General features: G+C 44.3%; 2 long non-coding RNA genes and 1 pseudogene across 2 annotated transcripts in view; 2 read left to right on the top strand and 1 right to left on the bottom strand.

Moving 5' to 3' along the window:
• LOC136641498 (uncharacterized) overlaps nt 1–5224 on the top strand; it is a 55091-nt gene extending 49867 nt beyond the window's left edge. The window contains exon 3 of the long non-coding RNA XR_010793880.1: nt 5153–5224. This is a non-coding gene — a long non-coding RNA (uncharacterized lncRNA). The remainder of the gene's footprint in view (nt 1–5152) is intronic.
• A 186-nt stretch (nt 5225–5410) lies between these two features.
• LOC136641499 (uncharacterized) overlaps nt 5411–21170 on the top strand; it is a 38826-nt gene continuing 23066 nt past the window's right edge. Inside the window, exon 1 of the long non-coding RNA XR_010793881.1 lies at nt 5411–5509. This is a non-coding gene — a long non-coding RNA (uncharacterized lncRNA). The remainder of the gene's footprint in view (nt 5510–21170) is intronic.
• Nucleotides 19577–19697, bottom strand: LOC136642830 (5S ribosomal RNA; annotated as a pseudogene).

Raw genomic sequence — 21170 nt, 5'->3', positions numbered from 1 at the left:
TATGGCACAAGGATGCATAATTCATCAAGTGGTGGAAAAACTGAATCCTCATGCTATCCAGAAGTGGAAGTCAAGAATTAGAATGGGCTTACATGGAGCTTTAATTGCCTTAGATCAGGGGTGCCCAAACCCCGGCCCGGGGGCCACTTGCGGCCCTCAAGGCCTCTCAATGCGGCCCTCAGGGAGCCCCCATGCTCCAATGAGCCTCTGGCCCTCCGGAGATTTGTTGAAGCCCACACTGGCCCAATGCAACTTCTCTCAGTGTGAGGGTGACTGTTTGACCTCTCATGTGAGCTGTGGGATGAGAGCTCCCTTCACTGCTTGCTCTTTCACATCTGTGATGCAGCAGTGGCAGCTAAGGAAAGGTCAGCCTTGCTTTTTGCAAGGCCTCTTATAAGCCTTGAGCTATTGCAAGACCTTGATTCATCCATATAAGTTCATATTTAATATATTCATTTATGCAAACTTATGTAAATTTATTCAAATTTGAAATGTAAATTAATTCTTTATTTCCCCGGCCCCCGACACAGCGTCAGAGAGATGATGTGGCCCTCCTGCCAAAAACTTTGGACACCCCTGCCTTAGATGATGAATGCCCAAGTTGTGGAGGTGAAGCAGTTGTTGAATGGAAGAATGCAGACATAAGGGCAAGATCAATTATAATGAGATCTCTTACTGATGAACAGCTGACATACATTGAGGAGGCAAAAGCAGCAAAAGAAATGATGAAAAACCTCACTGATGTTTTTGCTAAACTAGGTGGAAAACATCAAGGTTATTTGTTGAAGGCTTTGGGACGTATGAATTTAACGTCTAAGCAAGATTGTGAAAAGCATATTCATGAGTTCACACAAATTTTGAGAGATTTGGAATTGACTGGTTTTAAATTGGATGAGGATCAGTGTGTTTGGATTTTTTGGGGATCACTGGATGAAGTCCTGTTTGGTGCCTTCTCAAGCATAGCATTGGGACGTGAAACCAATCAATTCAACAATTAGCTGAATTATGGACATATTGTACCTCTTACAAGTATAAAGAGAAGAGTGGCCCTAATTATAAACTACAGGGGAAATTCCAGGATAAAGACTTATTTATTTGTTTTTCTTGTGGGGGTAAGGGTCATTTTGCAAGGCAATGCCCCAGTTCAAATTTTTGTCCTCCTAGAATAAAAGGAAGGAATAACTTTTATTCTCTCCTGATAGTTTTCACCCCCAGTGGAATGTAAATAGTAGAACCTTAAGTGAAGAGAGTAATTCTTCTCGGTGTAATGTGATCAATAAAGATTTTAATGTAGAGGGGAATATGCAGTTGAGAGAAATATCAGTGAAGGATGAACAAAAAATTGTAGGAAAATTTTTAAGTTTAACCCAGCCTAACCCAATAAATCAAGTCTGGATAGTGGATAGTGGGGCTACAAGCCATAGTACAACAGATAAAGAGTTTTTCTATAGTTTGAATACGAGCACAGGAAAGGTCGTTACAGCAAGTGGACAAACTTTAGATGTTACAGGTGGATAAGGAAGATTAAGATGTATAGCTGATGATAAAATTGTCAATACAGTAGCACATAATGTGCTGTATATACCAGGCTTGCAAGGAAATACTTTGAGTGTATCTCAATTGGATAAGAAAGAACATGATATTAATTTTTGTAATGGCAGATGCACTATAACTAAAGATAAGCTTATTGCGCAAGCCTTTTTGCAGGATGTTGTGTATGTTTTAGATTTGGCCTGTGAGAAAGTAATGTATATAAAGGAAGGTTGTAATCAAGAATGCCTCCACCTAGGGCATAGAGGATTTGCACATCGAGATGTAAATGCTATTCAGGATCTTCAAAGAGGAGCCTGGTAACACTGTATAAAGATAAAGCCTTACGATAATCATAATGAGAGATGTATAGATTGTGAAAAGGGGAAAAGTAGTCGACTATCCTTCCCACAAAGGCATGAGCAGCGTACTATAAGACCACTAGAGCTAATACATAGTGATTTGTGTGGACCATTTCAGGTTCCATCTATAGGCAAAAACAGGTACTTATTAACCTTAATAGATGATTATTCTAGATACTGTATGATTTACTTACTTAAAGAGAAGTGAGACACAAGAGGCAATTAAGAAATATGTGGCAGTTGTGACTAATAGATTTGGAAGGAAACCTGCCTTTGGTCTTAAATTTTTGGGTCTGAGTTTTGGTGCCTTGGTTTGCAAGCAGCCTGGGTAGAAGAGAAATGATTTTTCTTTGCCTGAAACAAACAGTATGAGACAAGCGTGTCCCTCTCTCTCTCCTGCTTGCAGGCTCCCAGGGGCAACTGATAGGTTACTATGGGAAACGGCATACTGGACTAGATGAGCCATTGGCCTGATCCAGCAGGGCCGTTCTTATATGTAAAATTTAGTCAGTTGGCTAAAGAGGTGACATGAATCTTTCTCCTGCAGTTTCTCCCATCTCACCACTAGATCATGCTGTGACACAATGTATGGTTCCCACCTCTGTAAAGCTAATGTCTTGCATCTGTTATCTAATCCTGTGTAACAAGACCTGCCTACAGAAACTGGTACATTTCCCCTCTGTCTGATAAGGCTGCTCTTATCTGCCAAACTGAACAGGAATGTAATCTTTCTGAGAAATGATTAAATCTTGTAGGGACATTGGGGTCCATTCCACAATCATCACCATATCTGGACTTCTGATTTTCATTTTATATGGGAAGACTCTGTTTTGGAGGTGGGGGGGGGGGGTAAATTTAAAAAGTGGCTTAAACTTGAAGATGTGAAGAACAGTCGTACTCTAGAACAGGTACAGGTAGAAGTTTTTTTGAAGTTTTTGTTTTGCTAAATTCAAAACTGAATTTGGTGATAAAATGCAGCCAGTTCTCATATCCAGCACTCTTTAGTCTTTGCAAAGGAAAAATATCTGACTGGATTCTGTGGTCTGTCAATGCTTAGAAAGGTTTTGTCCATTTTAGGATAGAAGAAATAAAGCAAACAAACAAAAATGAAAATTACTAGTTCCCTCCACTGGCACTCCATTGGACAAGCGGGCTGATGCTGTACAGAACCCATACCAATATGCAATGTGCTGTTAAGTGAGACTATAGTATATGCCAGTTTTTAAACAGTATATATTCTGTGTCTTCCAATAATGCTGTTCATTACTCTACCAGTCTAACAAGCTAGAACCCATAAAGGCAATGCTGACTTCAGGGACTAAAGGGACCTTGCGTAAAGCCCAATTTTGACAGGCCCTGGCTCTTACATACATAGATGTGTGCGTATACACGCATACACACACACACACACAGAGCAAGTTCGAAGGACTGGGATGTGTCCTACATGATTGCTCATCTCCCCTTCCCCAACCAGGTTTAGGAAACAAGAGATGACCATTTTCAGAGGTGGATGGATGCCTCTTCTTCAGTGCTCTAGCAGAGAATGGCACCTCAGTGCTCCAGCTGCTGTGAAAATGTGCGTGGCACTTTTCTGCTTTCTTGGTCAGCAAGCAAAATGAAACTTGGTTATTATTTGTAAGTCATATTGAAGGGATTCATGAAAAAAAACACAGGTCATGGTTCAGGATGTGGACTCACCTCCCTGCATTGCAATCTCTGCACTTGAGCTGGAGATTGTCCATGACTTTGTGTACCTTGGCTCAACGATCTCCGACACTCTTTCTCTCGATACCGAGCTAAACAAACGCATCAGTAAAGCAGCTACCTCATTTTCCAGACTCACAAAGAGAGTCTGGTCCAACAAGAAGCTGACGGAACATACCAAGATTCAGGTCAACAGAGCTTGCGTCCTGAGTACACTTCTGTACTGCAGCAAGTCATGGACTCTTCGCTCACAACAGGAGAAGAAGCTGAATGCTTTCCACATGTGCTGCCTCCGACGCATCCTCGGTATCACCTGGCAGGACAAAGTTCCAAACAACACAGTCCTGGAACGAGCTGGAATCCCTAGCACGTATGCACTGCTGAAACAGAGATGCCTGCATTGGCTTGGTCATGTTTTGAGAATGGGCGATGGTTGGATCCCAAAGGATCTCCTCTATGGTAGCAACTTGTGCAGGGAAAGCACCCTACGGGTGGACCACAGCTGTACTACAAGGATATCTGCAAGAAGGATCTGAAAGCCTTAGGAATGAACCTCAACAGATGGGAAACCTTGGCCTCTGAGCGTTATGCTTGGAGGCAGGCTGTGCAGCATGACCTTTCCCAGAAGAGACACTTTGCCAACAGACTGAGACAAAGAACCAAAGAAGGAAGGCCAATAGCCAGGGAGACAGACCAGGGACACGCTATACTTGCTCCCAGTGTGGAAGGGATTGTCACTCCCAAATCGGTCTTTTCAGCCACACTAGATGCTGTGCCAGAACCACCATTCAGAGCATGATATTGTAGTCTTTCGAGACTGAAGGTTGCCAATAGCATGCCTACTATTGGCAAAAAGACAATGGATGACTTGCCAGGGCAACACGATCTGGGCATCTGGATGAATCCTGCAGATCATCTCAGCCTTGGATGTTGTACAAATGATGAAACTCTCTGCAGGGCATCTAGCAGGAATCATGCATGTTTCACACATTACTGGGTTTGCACAAATATCTTCAAATATGGTTTACAAGTGAATTTGGAACCCAAGCCTGGACCTTCACATCTTAGTAAAGTGTCCTCATTCCCTGCCATCCTACAGTCTTGGAGCTTCTATAACACTATGGATTGTACTACATAGGCAGCCTCCCTAATCCATCTTTTGCTGAAGCTTTTTCAAGTATCTAGTTAGAATTCTTTTAGGCAAATAAGTTGTAATATCTATTTTTTTTCCATATTCACCAACTGTCCATATAATGTAATGATATGCATATCTAGTCAGTAGGAAGTAGGAGTACAATGGGATTACTCACATGAGTGTGGGTACAGAATTGGATTGTTATAGCCCAATCCTATCATGGGCCTCATGATACATTGTTATGTCCAGTTACAGTAGCATGTAAGATGACAGTGGGAGTGAATAATGGGTGATTTGAGGGAAGATGAGGGTGGGTCAGGAGAGGAACTAGGGATTGTTCAGGGATGAGAGTGGGTGGATCTTAGCAGCAGCAGCAGCATGTTGCTCTTTTACAGTTCGGACTTTCCCCAACTCTCCTTAGACTAATGTCATCAAAAGAGATGGTGTGGCTCCAAGGAGACCCACTGACAACCAGGCAACCTACAGAGAGGTAAGTAAAAATACTTTTGCTTACCTCTCCAGAACTAACTGATCACCTCCCCCCTCCCCACAATAGCATGCAGCACGCACTCTATCAGCAGTATTCCATGCTATTGTGTGGCAGGAGATAGGGCTGTCTGTTTCTTATAGCAGCTGTATTTAGTCCTTATAACAATAAAACACAAACTATTTCAGATGAAAATATGCAGAGTTTAACTTTCCCTGCCTGTCCATGTTGCTGAAGCAATGAGAACTACTCAGAAGCTTCGAGGAACGCTATTCTGCAATTTCTCAGAGGGTGAGTGGAAAAGATTTCAGGCTCAATGCCAAATTTATAGCCCCAGCCATTGATGCACATTCTCAACTCTAGCTACTAAACATATAGCTCCACATATCCTGTTAAACAAAGTTCATCATCTACCCTACCACAGTTATTGTAATTCACTCTAAACAGCAATCTTATTTATCAGAACGGATGGGATGTAAATATGGTGGCATTTCCCCAAGACGTTCAATAAACATTCCACACTTGTACATGTGACTGCATTTGAGCACATTCATCCCTCCCACCACTCTTGATTCTCTTGTTTCCTGCCTTCTTTTCAGCAGTTCATCTTCTTATCTGAATTAAGATATCTCTTTGGGACAGAAGCGTTCTTTTTGGCTTATGTTGCTCTGTAAAGGAACACTTACACTGATAATCATATGTAACTACTAACTGTTTAATTCACTCTTTATAATGTCACCGCAGCACCATATCATCTGCATGTAAGAGAGGCCACAAGATGGTAGGAAAGCACCTGCTTTGCATGCAGAAATTTGCAGGTTCAGTGCCAGCATTTCCAGGCAGAGAGGCAACTCACAGCCCTGCTTCCTGGGACAATGACGCCACTTGACGTCCACCGGTGCCTCCTCTGGGAAGAACCTTGAAGTGACTGCCTTGCGCCACTTGGGCAGTGACTTCTGGGCTCTCTCTGGAGGAGGGAGTGCTCACTGTGGTGGCTTTGCACCCTCCCCTCTGTTCTTTCTCTTGTGGAGGCTCATTTTTGAAGGAGCGTGAAGCCGCCAGCACCTCCTCCATAACTAGAGTGGAGCCTGAGGGGCAGTCATGTGCCCCCTTAATGTAGCACCTGGGGCAGATACCCCTCAGGCTCCACCTTAGTTACACCTCTGTCTCCAGGTAGAGCAGAAAAAAAATTCCTATCTGAAACCTTGCTATGAGTCAGTGTTGACAATACAGACCTAGATTATTCAATGGTCTAATTTGGAATACAGTAGCTTCTTGCTACAACAGCATTTCCCAAACTTACTGGGCTGGTTGCCTGCTCCTGCTGTTTGCCAAACCTGGAAGTAAGTGCTGATGATGCAACAATGCATGTCATGATGATGTCATTGGCATTTACTTCTGGGTCTGCACCTGGAAAATTACCCTTAAAATTGCCATAAAACCACTCGGGGAGAGTGGATGCACACAAACAAGGCATGCATGGCTCTGCTCTGCGGCTGTGCTTGCAGTGCAAAGCAGCTCGGCTGGCCCACAGCCTGTGACACCCTGGTAGATTGATTGTGACACCCTGGAGCATTGCAACATTCAGTTACAATGGAAAACCGCACTCTATATCATTGATTATGTAATCCAATATTGTCTGTTACCCAAAGATTCAGGCAGAGGTCATTCTTAACACCTGTGACCCAACCCTTTTGCTAGAGAAGTGAGGAACTGAACCTGGGACCACCTGCATGTGAAACATGTGTCCTATCACTGAGCTATGTTCCCCATCTCATAATATGCCTTAAAGAGTCCTTATGAGCCCATCCCTTGTAGCTCATACTTAGCGTAATACTTTCCCTTACCTTCAAAATCCCCTCCCATCTCTCTGCTCTCACATCTGAGCAAATGTGAATGGGAAGAGCTGGCATTTTAACTTGAAACAAGGAAGTGTGACTTGATTGTACCAAATTGCTTTCCAATTACACTCTATTCAATGAAGTTACCATGTTGTAAACCAAGAAACTGATAAAAAAATAAGATATACAGGCTAAGTCTCAGTATCCACAAGGGTTCTGTTCCCAGAACACATATGAATGCCAAAGATTGTGTTAAAGGAAATCCATTTAAAAAACAATGCCCCTTTGCTCAGCAATTTTAAAAAACAGCCTTGCTAACCTTTGTAATGCAGGACAGAGGCAACAGGCAGATAATCATTTTCTCCAGGTGCTTAGAAAGGCTTCACTCCAAGGCAATGACCCCTCCCTTCAACCAGAGCACAGCGCAGGAAAGAATGCAAAGAGGAGGTGATAATCACTTGCATTCTTTCACATGTCAGTGGGGGAAGGGAGAGGTCACTTGGAGTGAAGCTCAGTTAAGCACCTGGAGAGAGAGAGATTGATTGATTGTGTGCCGGCTGCCCTCTCCTGCATTAAAGAGGTTATTGTTAAATTGTTTTTCCTTTAATTTAAAGGGCCCTTCTCATTGCTTTGAGATAAAACCATGGGTGAAAAATCCGTGGAAAATTAGGTTATCCCTGTATGTCAAATTAAAGACTTCACTGCTCTTCGACAATTGCTCTGAACTTTATTTGCTAACTCAGTGTTTCTCAAACTGTGGGTCGGGACCAACTAGGTGGGTCACGAGCCAATTTCAGGTGGGTCCGCATTCATTTCAACATTTTATTTTTAATCTGTTAGACTTGATGCTACCATGGTATGTGACTGCATTTGGGGAAATGTTACAGACCTATACTTTTAACAAGCTACTATAAATATTCTTTTAACAATGATAGTAACTGGGACTTACTCCTGAGTAAGTGTGGGTAGGATTACAGCCTAGGATTGTTAAAACTTTTCCTGCTTGATGATGTCACTTCCAGTCATGACATAACTTCCAGTGGGTCCTGACAGATTCTCATTCTAAAAAGTGGGTCCCAGTGTTAAATGTGTGAGAACCACTAACTTACTGCACAACTTGTGGGATCAGAAGATACATTTAACTGTTGAACACAGAGTGCCAAAAGAGAAACTATCAAAATAAAAACAGCAAAAGTATGCAACTTTTTTCTTTAACATGTGGTTTGATTTGCAAATAGGAATCTGTCAATATGCATTAACAAATTCTACAAATATTTGCTTCACAAGGAACACTTCTCTCAAATCCACCACTGACATTCAATTGACTCAGTAGGATCTGAAGGACTGGGATGTGTTTAAAAACTCTGTTGGGCTTTAAGAAGTGGCCTGAATGAGGCTCCTGGAGGACAATATCTATTTGCCTTGCAGAATTCACCATGAAGGAAAGCCATTACCTCCCAATTTATATTTAGAGGGATCAGCACAGTCATGGACTTTGCTGTCATGGGTGATTCTAAAACTCATTACTCAATGAGGTTCCACATGGTTGGTCTTGGGGTCTGCAGTTGAGTGATGCCGATATTGCCCTTGTCTGACATTTTAAGTATGGCACGTTACCGTGAATTTAGCAAGAATGGCCATTTGTTTGAACAAATGAGGTAATATTTCTTTGCCGTCCTTTATGCCTACTGACTGGGATATCAGTTAGCCAATTGTACAAATCTATGGTAAGGCCACACCTGGAGTATTGTGTCCAGTTCTGGTCACCGCATCTCAAAAAAGACATAGTGGAAATGGAAAAGGTGCAAAAGAGAGCGACTAAGATGATTACGGGGCTGGGGCACCTTCCTTATGAGGAAAGGCTACGGCGTTTGGGCCTCTTCAGCCTGAGGGGGGACATGATTGAGACATACAAAATTATGCAGGGGATGGACAGAGTGGATAGGGAGATGCTCTTTACACTCTCACATAATACCAGAACCAGGGGACATCCACTAAAATTGAGTGTTGGGCGGGTTAGGACAGACAAAAGAAAATATTTCTTTACTCAGCGTGTGGTCGGTCTGTGGAACTCCTTGCCACAGGATGTGGTGCTGGCGTCTAGCCTAGACGCCTTTAAAAGGGGATTGGACAAGTTTCTGGAGGAAAAATCCATTATGGGGTACAAGCCATGATGTGTATGCGCAACCTCCTGATTTTAGAAATGGGTTATGTCAGAATGCCAGATGCAAGGGAGGGCACCAGGATGAGGTCTCTTGTTATCTGGTGTGCTCTCTGGGGCATTTGGTGGGCCGCTGTCAGATACAGGAAGCTGGACTAGATGGGCCTATGGCCTGATCCAGTGAGGCTGTTCTTATGTTCTTATGTTCTTATGTTCTTAATTAATCTGAATTCACTGCAGATTTCACTCCTGCTTCCGAAATGGATGCATTTCAACCTGGAAAAAAAATTGAATATATTTCAATAACGTATTGAAAATATTTCAACACAATGTTCATTGGCCAATGCTCTGAAAGGGGAGCCAAATTGGCAGCATGAACGTTGTAATTCATCCCAGCAATTCCATCAGCGCAATGCTTCCCAGTGTTGTCACTACAGCATTTTATCATCTGGGAGAGGAATTGGCCTGGTCCAAACTTAATTTTGCCAGCATATAGTATGGAGGGCAAGAACATTAGTCTTCAGGGGAGCATCATGGAAAATGTGTTCAAAGATCTGTTTGTGATCAATTCAGAGCAAACTGTAATTGTATTTGGTTCATTTCAGGACCAGGCTGTCTGTAAGACTGGCTGAAGTGACAGCCTCAGGCAGCACATTGGTGAAGGGGCAGCGACCTCTGCTCACCTGTACCACTTCCCATCTCCCTCCCCCTTGGATTTGAAAAGGAAGTTGAAGAGAAAATGTGTATGGAGAAACCAGTGGTGGGTGAGAGCATCAGACACCTCCACGTTGATCTCGCTGTCCAGAATGGCTCTGAGGGTGAGGGGAAGTGGCAGCTTCCATGGCACCCTGAAGTACCCTGCAAAACCTTGTGCTGGGCCTTCCCTCTGGGCCTCCCCACCTCTTGCTTCTCCTTGGACTTGTGCCAGCTCCTCGGTGCAGGTCCAAGGAGACCCATTCCAAAGCTGGAGGCTTATGGAGTGGCAAGGGTATCTGCCCCCCCCCCACACTGGATACAGCGCACACTGTTTTGTCATGGCTGTATGGGGGGGGGGAGAAGGATATATTTGAGCTTTCAATGTGCTACAGCAGTGTTGCTCAGACCGTTGGTTCAGGACCACCTAAGTGGGTCATGAACCAATTTCAGATGTGCCCCATTCATTTCAATATTTTATTTGTAATATATTAGACTTAACACTACCATGCTATGTGACTGCATCTGGGGAAATGTTGCAGATCTGTACCTTTAACAAGCTGCTGTGTATATGCTTTTACCAATGATAGTAAATGAGATTTACTCCTAGGTAAGTGCGGGTAGGATTGCAGCCTAGGCTTGTTAAAAATTTTCCTGCTTGATGATGTCCCTTCCGGTCATGACATCACTTCTGGTGGGTCCTGACACGTTCTCATTCTAAAAAGTGGGTCCTGGTGTTAAAAGTTTGAAAACCACTGTGCTACAGTTCAGAAGAAGTAGTAGCATGTATTTTAGTTTTTGCTTTTCATGCATTTTACTTGTTTTTGTATGTTGCATTGAGCGCTCCAGGCATGGGGGGAAAGGCAGGGTAAAAATTCTTAAAATAAATGAAATCCTGCTGCATATGGAGTGGTTCTTACTGAGACATAGAAAGCCTTTTTCCCACCATATATTGTTTGCCTTTTTAGTTGCAGTTTGACATCTCAAGGCAGATCAATCAGTTTGCCTAATGAGGTCCTGTGGGCAATTGCGCTGTTCAAGCTCTTGGGTGATGCACGATGCGTTTATCAGAAACAGGTTTTCCACTTCATGTGTCTGTTGAAGAGGCGTATTACCTTCAAAAGCCTGTTCCCTAATAAACTTCTCAGCATCTGAGTGTTTTAACGGTTCATATAAACCCATGGGAGGAGGCGTGGATGTTTAGTATTGCAGACTTCACCAATTAATTGTGATGTTTGGTCTTTCACATTACACAGTCTATAAATGTCTATTAACTTTTCATGTGAAGCTGAAAAAAAAAATCAGTGCTTGTAGTGAAGGGAAATTGTAAATTGGGAGAGACAGATCATAAACATACTTCTACAAGCTTATTATATAGGTAATCAATGCACCTTCACAGCCAACAAAATAATCTAGCACTATTTAATTTGCTGCCCTGACAGCCAATCTGTCATACGATGTTTTACTTCATAGGCCCTTTGATGGCATGTTGTAGACTAGGGGTTTGATTTTATTCGCGAAGGAGTGAAATTATTACTGCATGGAACATTATGGTACAGTAATGAAATATGAAATTGACTTTGACAAGAACAGTCACATGCACCTCCCTTTGTGTCAGTGGGGCGCACACACCCCCTATTCCCATCACTGCTCAGAGGGAGGGGCAGGCAAGGAAGGAAGAAGACATCAGTGTCTGATGCTCCTTCTCCTGGCTTCTGTTAATGTTCATTCACTTGTTCACTGGGCCAGCGTACACGAGTGGTTGAATGGAGGTGGTGACAGTACTGGTGAGGCGGGTGGTGGGAGAGCATCAGGATCTGGGAGGCCTTTATAGGGTGCAGGCTTTTGCAGGTGTCTGTCAACTTTTGACTCAATCCCTGGAGAAGCCCTTCAACTTTCTGTCTTGATTCAGAGCTCTCCTTAACTCTATGATCCCCTCCATTTGCACAGTAGTCCAAGGAGATAATTAGAACATCTATACTTAATTTTCATTCATTTCCTCCATAGCAAAAGCTTTTCTATGAAATATTAAAACAGACGCATCATGCTAGAACTCTGGAGCTAAGCTTGTAACTTGTAGAATTTTGTTACAGGTATCTATGGTCAATTTAAAAGGATACTTTGCCCCCACTAGCTTCGGATTTGATTCTTGTTCTGCATTTATTGATTCTCCAAATTTCAAGTATATCCAGGCAGTACAAGTACATGAGGTGACAGATGAAATGACCGAAAAGTTACAGTTATGAATGAAGCTCTAGAGAGAGAGGGCGTCAAATCTCCTTCATTATACTGACAGTTACTTTGTGATTAGTAATTAGTTAATTATAATCCCAACAATTAAAAGTCAAACAGCAGGTATCACAGTCCCCTTACTTAGGCTGTGAGATCAGTAAGAGAGTCTGAAATAAGTGTGTAGAAGACAGGACACCATCTGACAAGTCACCAAGTGCAGGGAAGGGGAAGCAGAATGGAAGCAGGAGGAGCGAAAAAGGATGGTGAGAGGATGGAGACAGCTGGAAATGTCTTTGGAGTCCAGGTCTACCTACCCATGTGGCATTGGCAGCTAGATACAGTAATACTGAAAACCAAACACACTCCTAAATCTCTCTAAAATCTTTTAAATATAGAAAATCATGCAGAAAATTAGCATCATATTTAGGCTCACACTAGAACAGAAAGTGTCCTGTGTACCAAAACTTGCTCTGCAGCAGCTGCAGCCCCTCAGCTGTGTCCCTGAACTTCTTTACATTCCCTCATGGTAAGCAGAACCACAAGCCAAAGAATGTAAGATTCCTGTAAATTTCTGGGCCCCCTCTTTTGGCTCCTAGGCCCCCTTTTTGACCCTGGACCTGGGTACAAATTTCCCCCTTTACCCCCCTCTCCTAGGCCCTGTCCCAACCCTTAGACTGAGTCAGCTTGGGGGGCATGGGGGCTACTGGACAGAGGAGTGAGTTAGAATGACCCAGTCCACAAGCAGTATACAGCTTTGAGGTTCGCTGGACTCAAGGCATTGGCCATTTGTGCCACACTGCTATTTTGTGGCCCTTTGAAAATGGGCCACATTTGGGCCATTTGAAAATGGGCCCTTTGAAAATGTGCACACCTGTGGCGTGCACATTTCTTAATCATCTTTTCTGCTTTCCCTGCTTTAAGTTATAAAGACAGAAACTGACTGACTGCGGTGGCTTCTGTGTCTGCAAACGCACACACACAAACCAGCAGTGGAACAAAACTGATTAATGTGCTTGACAGCTAATCAAATGCCTGAACAATATTTCCCTGAGCCTGGAAGGGACTGTGTAATTGTCACGCAGGAGATGTCATAGCTTTCCACTTGCCTCAGGCAGTGCACAGGCATTGTTTGTCTCTTTTTCAGATGAAGTGCAGTCTTCACCTTTTGTCTCGGCGGCAAGATAACATCCCATTTAATTCAGCGTGTTAACAAACCAATTCAGTGATAAATACAAGCCACGTTGAACATTGAAAAGACAGCTCCGGTTCTTGGTGCTGTGCAGTTTAGTATTCATGGAGAGGAAGCACAATGAGAGAATTGTTTCCAGACCTTCATTTGAAATCTTTAGCCATTGCTTTGGAGGGAGTTTTGCTGCTATGGTGATCAATTTTTAATTACACTTTCTGACAGTGTAATAATATGGCGATTCGTTTTCCTGACAGGAAACCTGGAAGATCATTACGCAGCATGAATTATTCAAGCGAGTGAAGTTATTGTTGATGAGAATCGTAATATAACTAGCATTTTTCTCACCCAAAGGGATCTTGTTGAGACCCTTACCTAGAGGATTCCAGGACTACATGAGTCTTCCATCACAGTCTCTGCGCAGGTTTGAAAACATCACTAGAAAACATTTCAGACTGAGTAGATTTGAACAGCCTGAGTAGTGTGAGCAGAATAATATTTCACAGCTGCACATTTTTTCAGTTGTATAACCATTCCATTAACAGAATACTTCATATTACCTCTTGTCATTCTCTCCCCCTCCCCCCTGTATAATGCTTTCTGGATACTTCCTTACTGGTAGACACAATGAGACCCAATTCACACAATGAGAATAAGCAGTGGTCCATCATATACATACTGCTGTTCACTACATAGCAAAGCAGTTGTCTCTTTTTGTCATTAGGCAGCAGGGATGGGCACTCGAGTCATGATGACTCAACTTGAGTTGTGAAAATGCTGGTTTTTCGTGACTCATGTTAACCTGAGTCATGGGCGTCACTGACTCAGACCCGATTGGCGACTCGGGGCCAGTGAATCGGAAATGAGTCATGACTCAAATTGACTTGAGTAACGACTCACTTTGTGTGTGCTTGCAACTCTGTTCTGTGTTGTGCTTGCTTACTTTTTCGTCGTATCCATGTCACGCTCAAGACCTCATGGCCAATCCAGAAACCAGTATCCAGAAGGACCGCAGCAGCATACATGGTGGGAGGAGGGAAGGCTTGTTCCAGGAGGTGGGGGCTGGGTAGGTAGAGGGCAGGAGGGAGACTTGTTTGTTTTTGACCGCACAAGGCTGGGGGAGAAGAAGGTGGGTGCAACCAGGACATGGGGGAGTGGTCTCTCTAGGCAATCTAGGAATGGATAATTGGACAAATGGATGGCCTGATTTTTTTTTTCTGGATGAGGGAAGGGAAGGGGAGCCAAATGGATGGGGTAGTGGGTTCTTGCAATAGGAACAAATGACTACACTCACTCAAATAACATCATGGCTTTTGTTTACATAAATGTATTGAAAATGGTGGTTGAAGTGAAGGACTTCAACACATTGCTGACCACATATGGGATGGGAAAATCAGGGGATTATTAAATGAAAACTCTCTCTCTCTCTCTCTCTCTCTCTCTCTCTCTCTCTCTCTCTCTCACACACACACACACACACACACACACACACACACCCTCTCTTTTTTCTGTGGAGTCACACCAGATTCATAACTCAAGTCCACATGACTTTATAAGTGGCTCAGGGTAAATTGCAATGGCCACGTGCTATGACTCACAAATTGAGACTAGTCAGGAGGTCAGTGACTTGACTTGCAACTTGGGCTCAGTGACTGGAGCACATCCCTGTTATGCAGCCAGATACATGTTCAGGCCAGAGAGAGGTGAATGGAAAAACTGAATGCACTCCATGCTGAAAATTTATCTCAAGATGTAGCGGAACAATCAAATGACCACCTCACTGCATGCCCAACTCTAATGTTCACTGAATTTAATGCACAGCCATGGCAATTTGTTAGTCACCTCTGTCTTCCTTTTCCTGTTTATGTGGCTATTGAAAAGGTAGTATTGTTTACATAAATGATGAAACTATCATTAACTATCATTAACCAGGGCAGGAGGTCTGGTCTAGAGGGTAGAGCCTCGGTCTGCCTGAAGATAACATCCACAAGGTCGCCAGTTCGAGGCCACCGGCACCGTGTGACCTTGAAGCAGCTGACAAGCTGAAGCCGAGCAATTCCATCTGCTCTGAGCGTGGGAGGATGGAGGCCAGAATGTGAAGCCAGATCGGAATGAAACACCTTGAATGTAGTGGTTCTTGAAAGAAAGAACCTTCTTTCAAATTGTAAAAATCCCTATTTAATAAGGGATTTAAATAAAGCCTGCCTATGTAAACCGCCTTGAATAAAGTCTTGAATAAAGACCAAGAAAGGCGGTATATAAATATCTGTTGTTGTTATTATTATTATTATTATTATTATTATTATTATTATTATTATTATTTAACTTGGCAGCATTGTCTCTTGTACCTTCCGTTTGCTTTCCCTGTTCAACTTTCCCAGTCAACTTTTCTCACTGGCAAAAAAATGTGTGTTTCAAAATGGCAGTCATTTCATCCTTTGATTTTCATGTTGCTACTGAATAAAATACAGTGTGAAATATACTTTCTGGGGTAGACCTGTTTGGGGGGGAGGAGATTTGTGCAGAATATTTTTCCCAAGCGAATAGATCCTAACATTTCTTGCCAGTTCGCAATCGAGATGACAAGTACAGCCTACACACCAGCATTTTTTCTTTATTTCAGGCATCCTTTGACAACAGAAAACTTTCAGTAGCATAGCAGCCAACTTCAGACATGATCCACAGGTGCAATCCAAACCTACTCATGTTTACTCAGAAGTGACTCCCATTAGTTTCAGCTGGGTTTATTCCCAAGTAAAATTAAGTATTTGTATGATTGCAACCTTTGTCGATTCCCATTAATTTATAAGTCCCTGTTGTTTTCTTGTCCATATTAAGGTATGACAGGAATTCGGATATTTGGGCAACATGCAGCACAATCCTATCTTGCACTGGAACAGGCAGGCCAAGAGGCCTGCACTGTATCCAGTGCAAGATTGGGGCCAGAAGTGGCTCAGCCAGAGGCAAGGGGAAACTCTTTCCTTTACCCCCGGATAAGCCACCATAGCTCCAAAGGGTTTCCTCAGACTTGTGCCACCTCAGGAGGAGAATGGAGCTGCTTCAAGCCACTCTGCACTGCTCGGGGAATGGAGTTGGGATCTGACATAACAGCTAAGTCCCAGCCCTGCCTCCCGCTCCACCTGTCCCGAGGACTGCACTCCACCCACCTTCCCCCACATGGGAACGCCTCCCTTCTGCCTCTTCCCTGCCTCCTCCCCCCCTCCCCAGACCCCTGCATCGACCGAACTCAGCCAACGCAACCCTCCCTCCCCAAGTCCGTGCAGAGCCTGGACGCACCCTCTGTGGGCCAGTGCACATTCCTGTGCCACAAGGGACTTGCACCGTCCTAGGGCACAGTTAGGATTGTGCCCTTAACTCCTACACTGTTAGAATGTGCATTTACATTTGGTCACATTAGTGACATAGCTGGAGGGTGTGCAAAGCACTAAGTTTTGCAAGGAGCCTCAGTGCAGTGTACAAGTGGCCCACTCCCCTTCAGAGCCATTCCAGGTGGTGGGAGCAAAATGGAGGTATTCACCTATAAGAATGCCGTTTTGCTCCACTGCCTGGAATGACTCCAAAGGGGAGGAGGAGGGGCCTCTTGCATGCTGTGTTTAGGCTCCTGCAAAACTTAGTGATTTGCACCCCTTCTAGCTATGCCACTGGGTCTCATCTTCACTACTTAGCTGGGGATGGAGAACAGGGTTTTTTTCAATGATTCAGCTTCAACTTAAAGTCTGCTGTATGCATTTTTTTTCTCCAAATCGATCCCATTGGGACATGATTAGAATGATGCACACTGTATATGTTCAACAATATCTGAGAAGTCAGTAGTGTTATTGTGCTGGCTGAGTTTTTAAATCATGTCCTTTTGAAAGGGCATTCCCTTCACCAAAATTATCTTTCTTCACACTTCCAGGGAGTGAGGGATTCTAACAATTGCTGTGCCCCATATGCTAACCCATATGGTACTAGCAACTTTGGAAAGAACAACAACAATAATCTTATTTCTGTAAAAGAAGCAGATCTAACAGGTCTTCTAACAGTACCTAGAACACAATTTGCACAAATGATGTAAGTCGATTGCATGCATCTTATTGTTATTTCCAAAACATTCTTACAGGCTTTTTTGATCATGTTTGCTCAAAAGTAAGGAGGGGAATCCTTCCCTAGCATGTATGCACTGCTGAAACAGAGACGCCTGCGTTGGCTCGGTCATGTCGTGAGAATGGATGATGGCCGGATCCCAAAGGATCTCCTCTATGGAGAACTCGTGCATGGAAAGCGCCCTACAGGTAGACCACAGCTGCGATACAAGGACATCTGCAAGAGGGATCTGAAGGCCTTAGGGATGGACCTCAACAAGTGGGAAACTCTGGCCTCTGAGCAGCCCGCTTGGAGGCAGGCTGTGCAGCATGGCCTTTCCCAGTTTGAAGAGACACTTTGCCAGCAGTCTGAGGCAAAGAGGCAAAGAAGGAAGGCCCATAGCCAGGGAGACAGACCAGGGACAGACTGCACCTGCTCCCGGTGTGGAAGGGTTGTCACTCCCGGATTGGCCTTTTCAGCCACACTAGACGCTGTTCCAGAACCACCTTTCAGAGCGCGATACCATAGTCTTTCAAGACTGAAGGTTGCCAATACCAAGGAGGGGATAAGCCAAGCAATTCCTGATGGCAGGAATAGTTTGGCTTATTTTATGTGGCAATTAATGTGATCTCAGTAAGTTTGCTGGGACAGGTGTCTCCAGTAATCTGAGATTTCTGAGGTAGGATCGGGTGATTTTCAAGTCTGCCAACCCTTGAAAAATGGGGGAAGGGGTGAATCTGATACCAGGGTAGAGTTAAGGGCTAGAGGGGTAGATGGCAGGCCTGAGAGTAATCTCTGCTGTTCATCCATCTCAGAAAAAACCCATATGGTAGAAAAATTAGGTCGTTTTTGGTAGATTGGGGTAACCCTACATCCCAGTGTACTGATATTTTTCATCCTGGATAGGAGGAAGGAGAGAACCACTGCTGTTAGCCTAGCTGGGTAAGTTGTTTAAGGGAAAAGGGAAGGGAGTCTGGAGAAGTGGGGAGTTAAGTGGGAGGTAAGGGAGTAAACCTGAAATTCTTCTCCAGCTCAAAATTTAAACCTGCGAAGAATTTGGGGGCCTCATAATGCTCGTCTTCTTTTTGAGGTGAGCATTAGGAGCCTGAAAGCTTCTGTCTGGGCCTGAGTTTATCGAGGTTTGCTGGCATCTCTTTTATGAGAACAATAGAAATGATGACTAAAAGGAGCAAGACTTGAGCACAGCCACCCAGATGTCTATGAAATTTGGAGATGCAATAGTAGGAATTATGGCACATTGCATTAAAGAGATATGAGTTGACAGCAATTAAAAATCAATTATCCCTGAACAGCTGTGCTCAGCTGAAATGGATGAGATCTTTCTAAGCAATTCCCATTTTATTCATAATACTACATTGCCACTGTCCCTATTTTCTCTTGATTCGAGGGAGAAGGACTGTAGCATGTGCCCTAACATGGCAAGCTACAACCTTTCTTCTGCTGAGTAGATCTACTAGTGGTAAAGTTCACCATCTCTGAATTCTGTTACACCGGGCAGGCCGTAACCCAACCTGACAAGTATGCTTGGTTCTGCTAGCAAGGAACGGGGTCTAGCCGACTTTCATTCAGCAGGATGCAGCATCCTCATGGGGTCTAGGAGGATAAGAAAGGATACATGGAGCACAGGCTAAAGATCTTCAGTGATGGCAGAAAAACTGGGGAATATGTTTGGGCAACTTGAGAACATGGAAAAAGCAGTCCCAGCAGTTCATGGAGTGAGTATCTGGAATGAGCAGGCATTGTTTTCAGTGATAAGCACCAATCCATGTACACTCTGATGCTGGTGTAGCTGAGTCAACCTGTCCCCCTCACTGGTGCCTTGTGGTAGATACCATTAGGCCTGTGGTTTTCAAACTCTCAGGGAGTTTGAAAGCTGCGGTAAGTGCTTGCAGGGGAGGGGAGGGAGGCAGCCGGGTGGGGCAGGGGGAAGGCAGCAGGCAGCGACGCAATCCCCAGGATCGCATCACTCAGGGGGGCTGCAGGGACTGGGATGTACCAGTCCCTGCAGCAGCTTCCCGGGGGTGCGGGGAGCCCTACACAAGCATCTGCAGGGCTCCCAAGCATGCAGAAAGTGAAAGTAGAGCAATCATGGTTTTCTGGTTGGTTGGCAACCTTCAGTCTCAAAAGACTATGGTATAAGCCCACAGCAACTGGTATTCCCAGGCGGTCTCCCATCCAAGTACTAACCAGGCCTCACCCTGCTTAGCTTCCGAGATCAGACGAGATTGGGCATGTGCAGGGTAACAGTTGCTGGTGGGATTCCGGTTTTGCTGAAGTGTAGCATGATTGCTCCATTTTCACTTTCTGCAGCGACGGGGATTGGGTCACTGCCTTCCCCCCTGCTCCCGCCCCTTAAGGAAGCAGAGGCCAGGGTCTTCAGGCTGGGGCATTGCGAAGCCTCAGTTTGAATACCACTGCATTAGGGGTAATTAGGGTGTGTAGCGAGAGCCCCAGGATATTTGGCATTGTTGGTTGAGACAAAGCTGCCTGACCAACAGACCCTGACTGGTGGGTTTAGCTCTCACCTGGTCATTGGTTCCAGTTAATCCACCCGACTAGGCAAGAAGAAAATTTGAGTTCTGCTAAGTTTTAGCAAGTTGAGCTTATGATGCAAAGCTTCCCAGAAACAAGAAAAATGGAGGTGATCAGCTGGAGTTGGGGCAAGTTGGCTTTTCATCAGATCAGGGGAAATGTTGATACATGACAGGACAGGCTTCATTTGCCAGGTTTTCTATCTCTCCAGTGCTGGGAGAAGCCTCTCATCTGTCCTAGGAGAAACCAAACTTACATAAAGAATGTTTAGTCAGAACATTTTGTGTGTGTGTGCTTTCCCTATGATCTCAGGATCTTTAACTGTTTGCAAGAGTGGTAGACCTTGAATGCCATCCCATGTAGTGATGGCAGCCACCACCTTTGCAATGGCATGAGGGGGTAGGGGGAGCCCCTAACTGTGCTCCTTGCACAATTTCCTCAAACCTGCAGTGCGGCACTTCCAGTTTTATTTAAAGGAACATTGCAAATGAAGGAGTTCATTCATTCTTTTGGTCTCTGTAAATAAAACCACAAGTCCTGTGTGTCCACCTTTGAGGAAACCATGGCAAGGAGGTGAGCAGGCAAGAAGCAGCTTGCATCTACAATGAGGAAAATTGGCAGATTCAGGGCAGAGGGCAACCTGAATATGCTTCCCACTCCCAATCTGCCACTGATGGAAGCCACATCAGATCATCTCATGATTGGACCACCCCAGCTGTCTCTGTCTTCATTCCCCCCTTAAATAAACCTTCCCCTCTCCCTTAAATAAATCTTTCCCTCTTTTCTGGGCACACTTATTTCAACCAGAGGAAGAGCAAATGCCTCTTGCCGCCTTAAAACTTCTCAAACCAGTGCTACCCAAAAGCAAGACAGCAAAGTGAAAGGGTGCATCAGTTTTGGGGTGCTTCTCTTCCAGTTATCCTTCCTGCAATTAACCCAGCATTGAAGGTTGCTACATAATGGGTCATCCTAGGCTGGGAGAAAGGCACTGAAATACAGCCTTAACCCCACATTCCATATGGCAGCAAAGGACTACCCTCTTGTATGTTGGTTTGTGCATTCAAAAGAGATCCAAGGACAAGTGGGGAGGTCACATCCACAGGCTGTGTGCCTTGCTTCTTCCCAATGCTACTGCCCAGATTCTCTTCAGACAACCATAGAAGTAGAAGTGGGTGAGCTGCTGAGAGCTCATCCCAGCAG

This window comes from Tiliqua scincoides, chromosome 2 (assembly GCF_035046505.1).
Source record: "Tiliqua scincoides isolate rTilSci1 chromosome 2, rTilSci1.hap2, whole genome shotgun sequence".
Taxonomy (NCBI): domain Eukaryota; kingdom Metazoa; phylum Chordata; class Lepidosauria; order Squamata; family Scincidae; genus Tiliqua; species Tiliqua scincoides.
The sequence above is the reverse complement of the archived record's forward strand: the minus strand, read 5'-3'. Positions and strand labels throughout refer to the sequence as shown.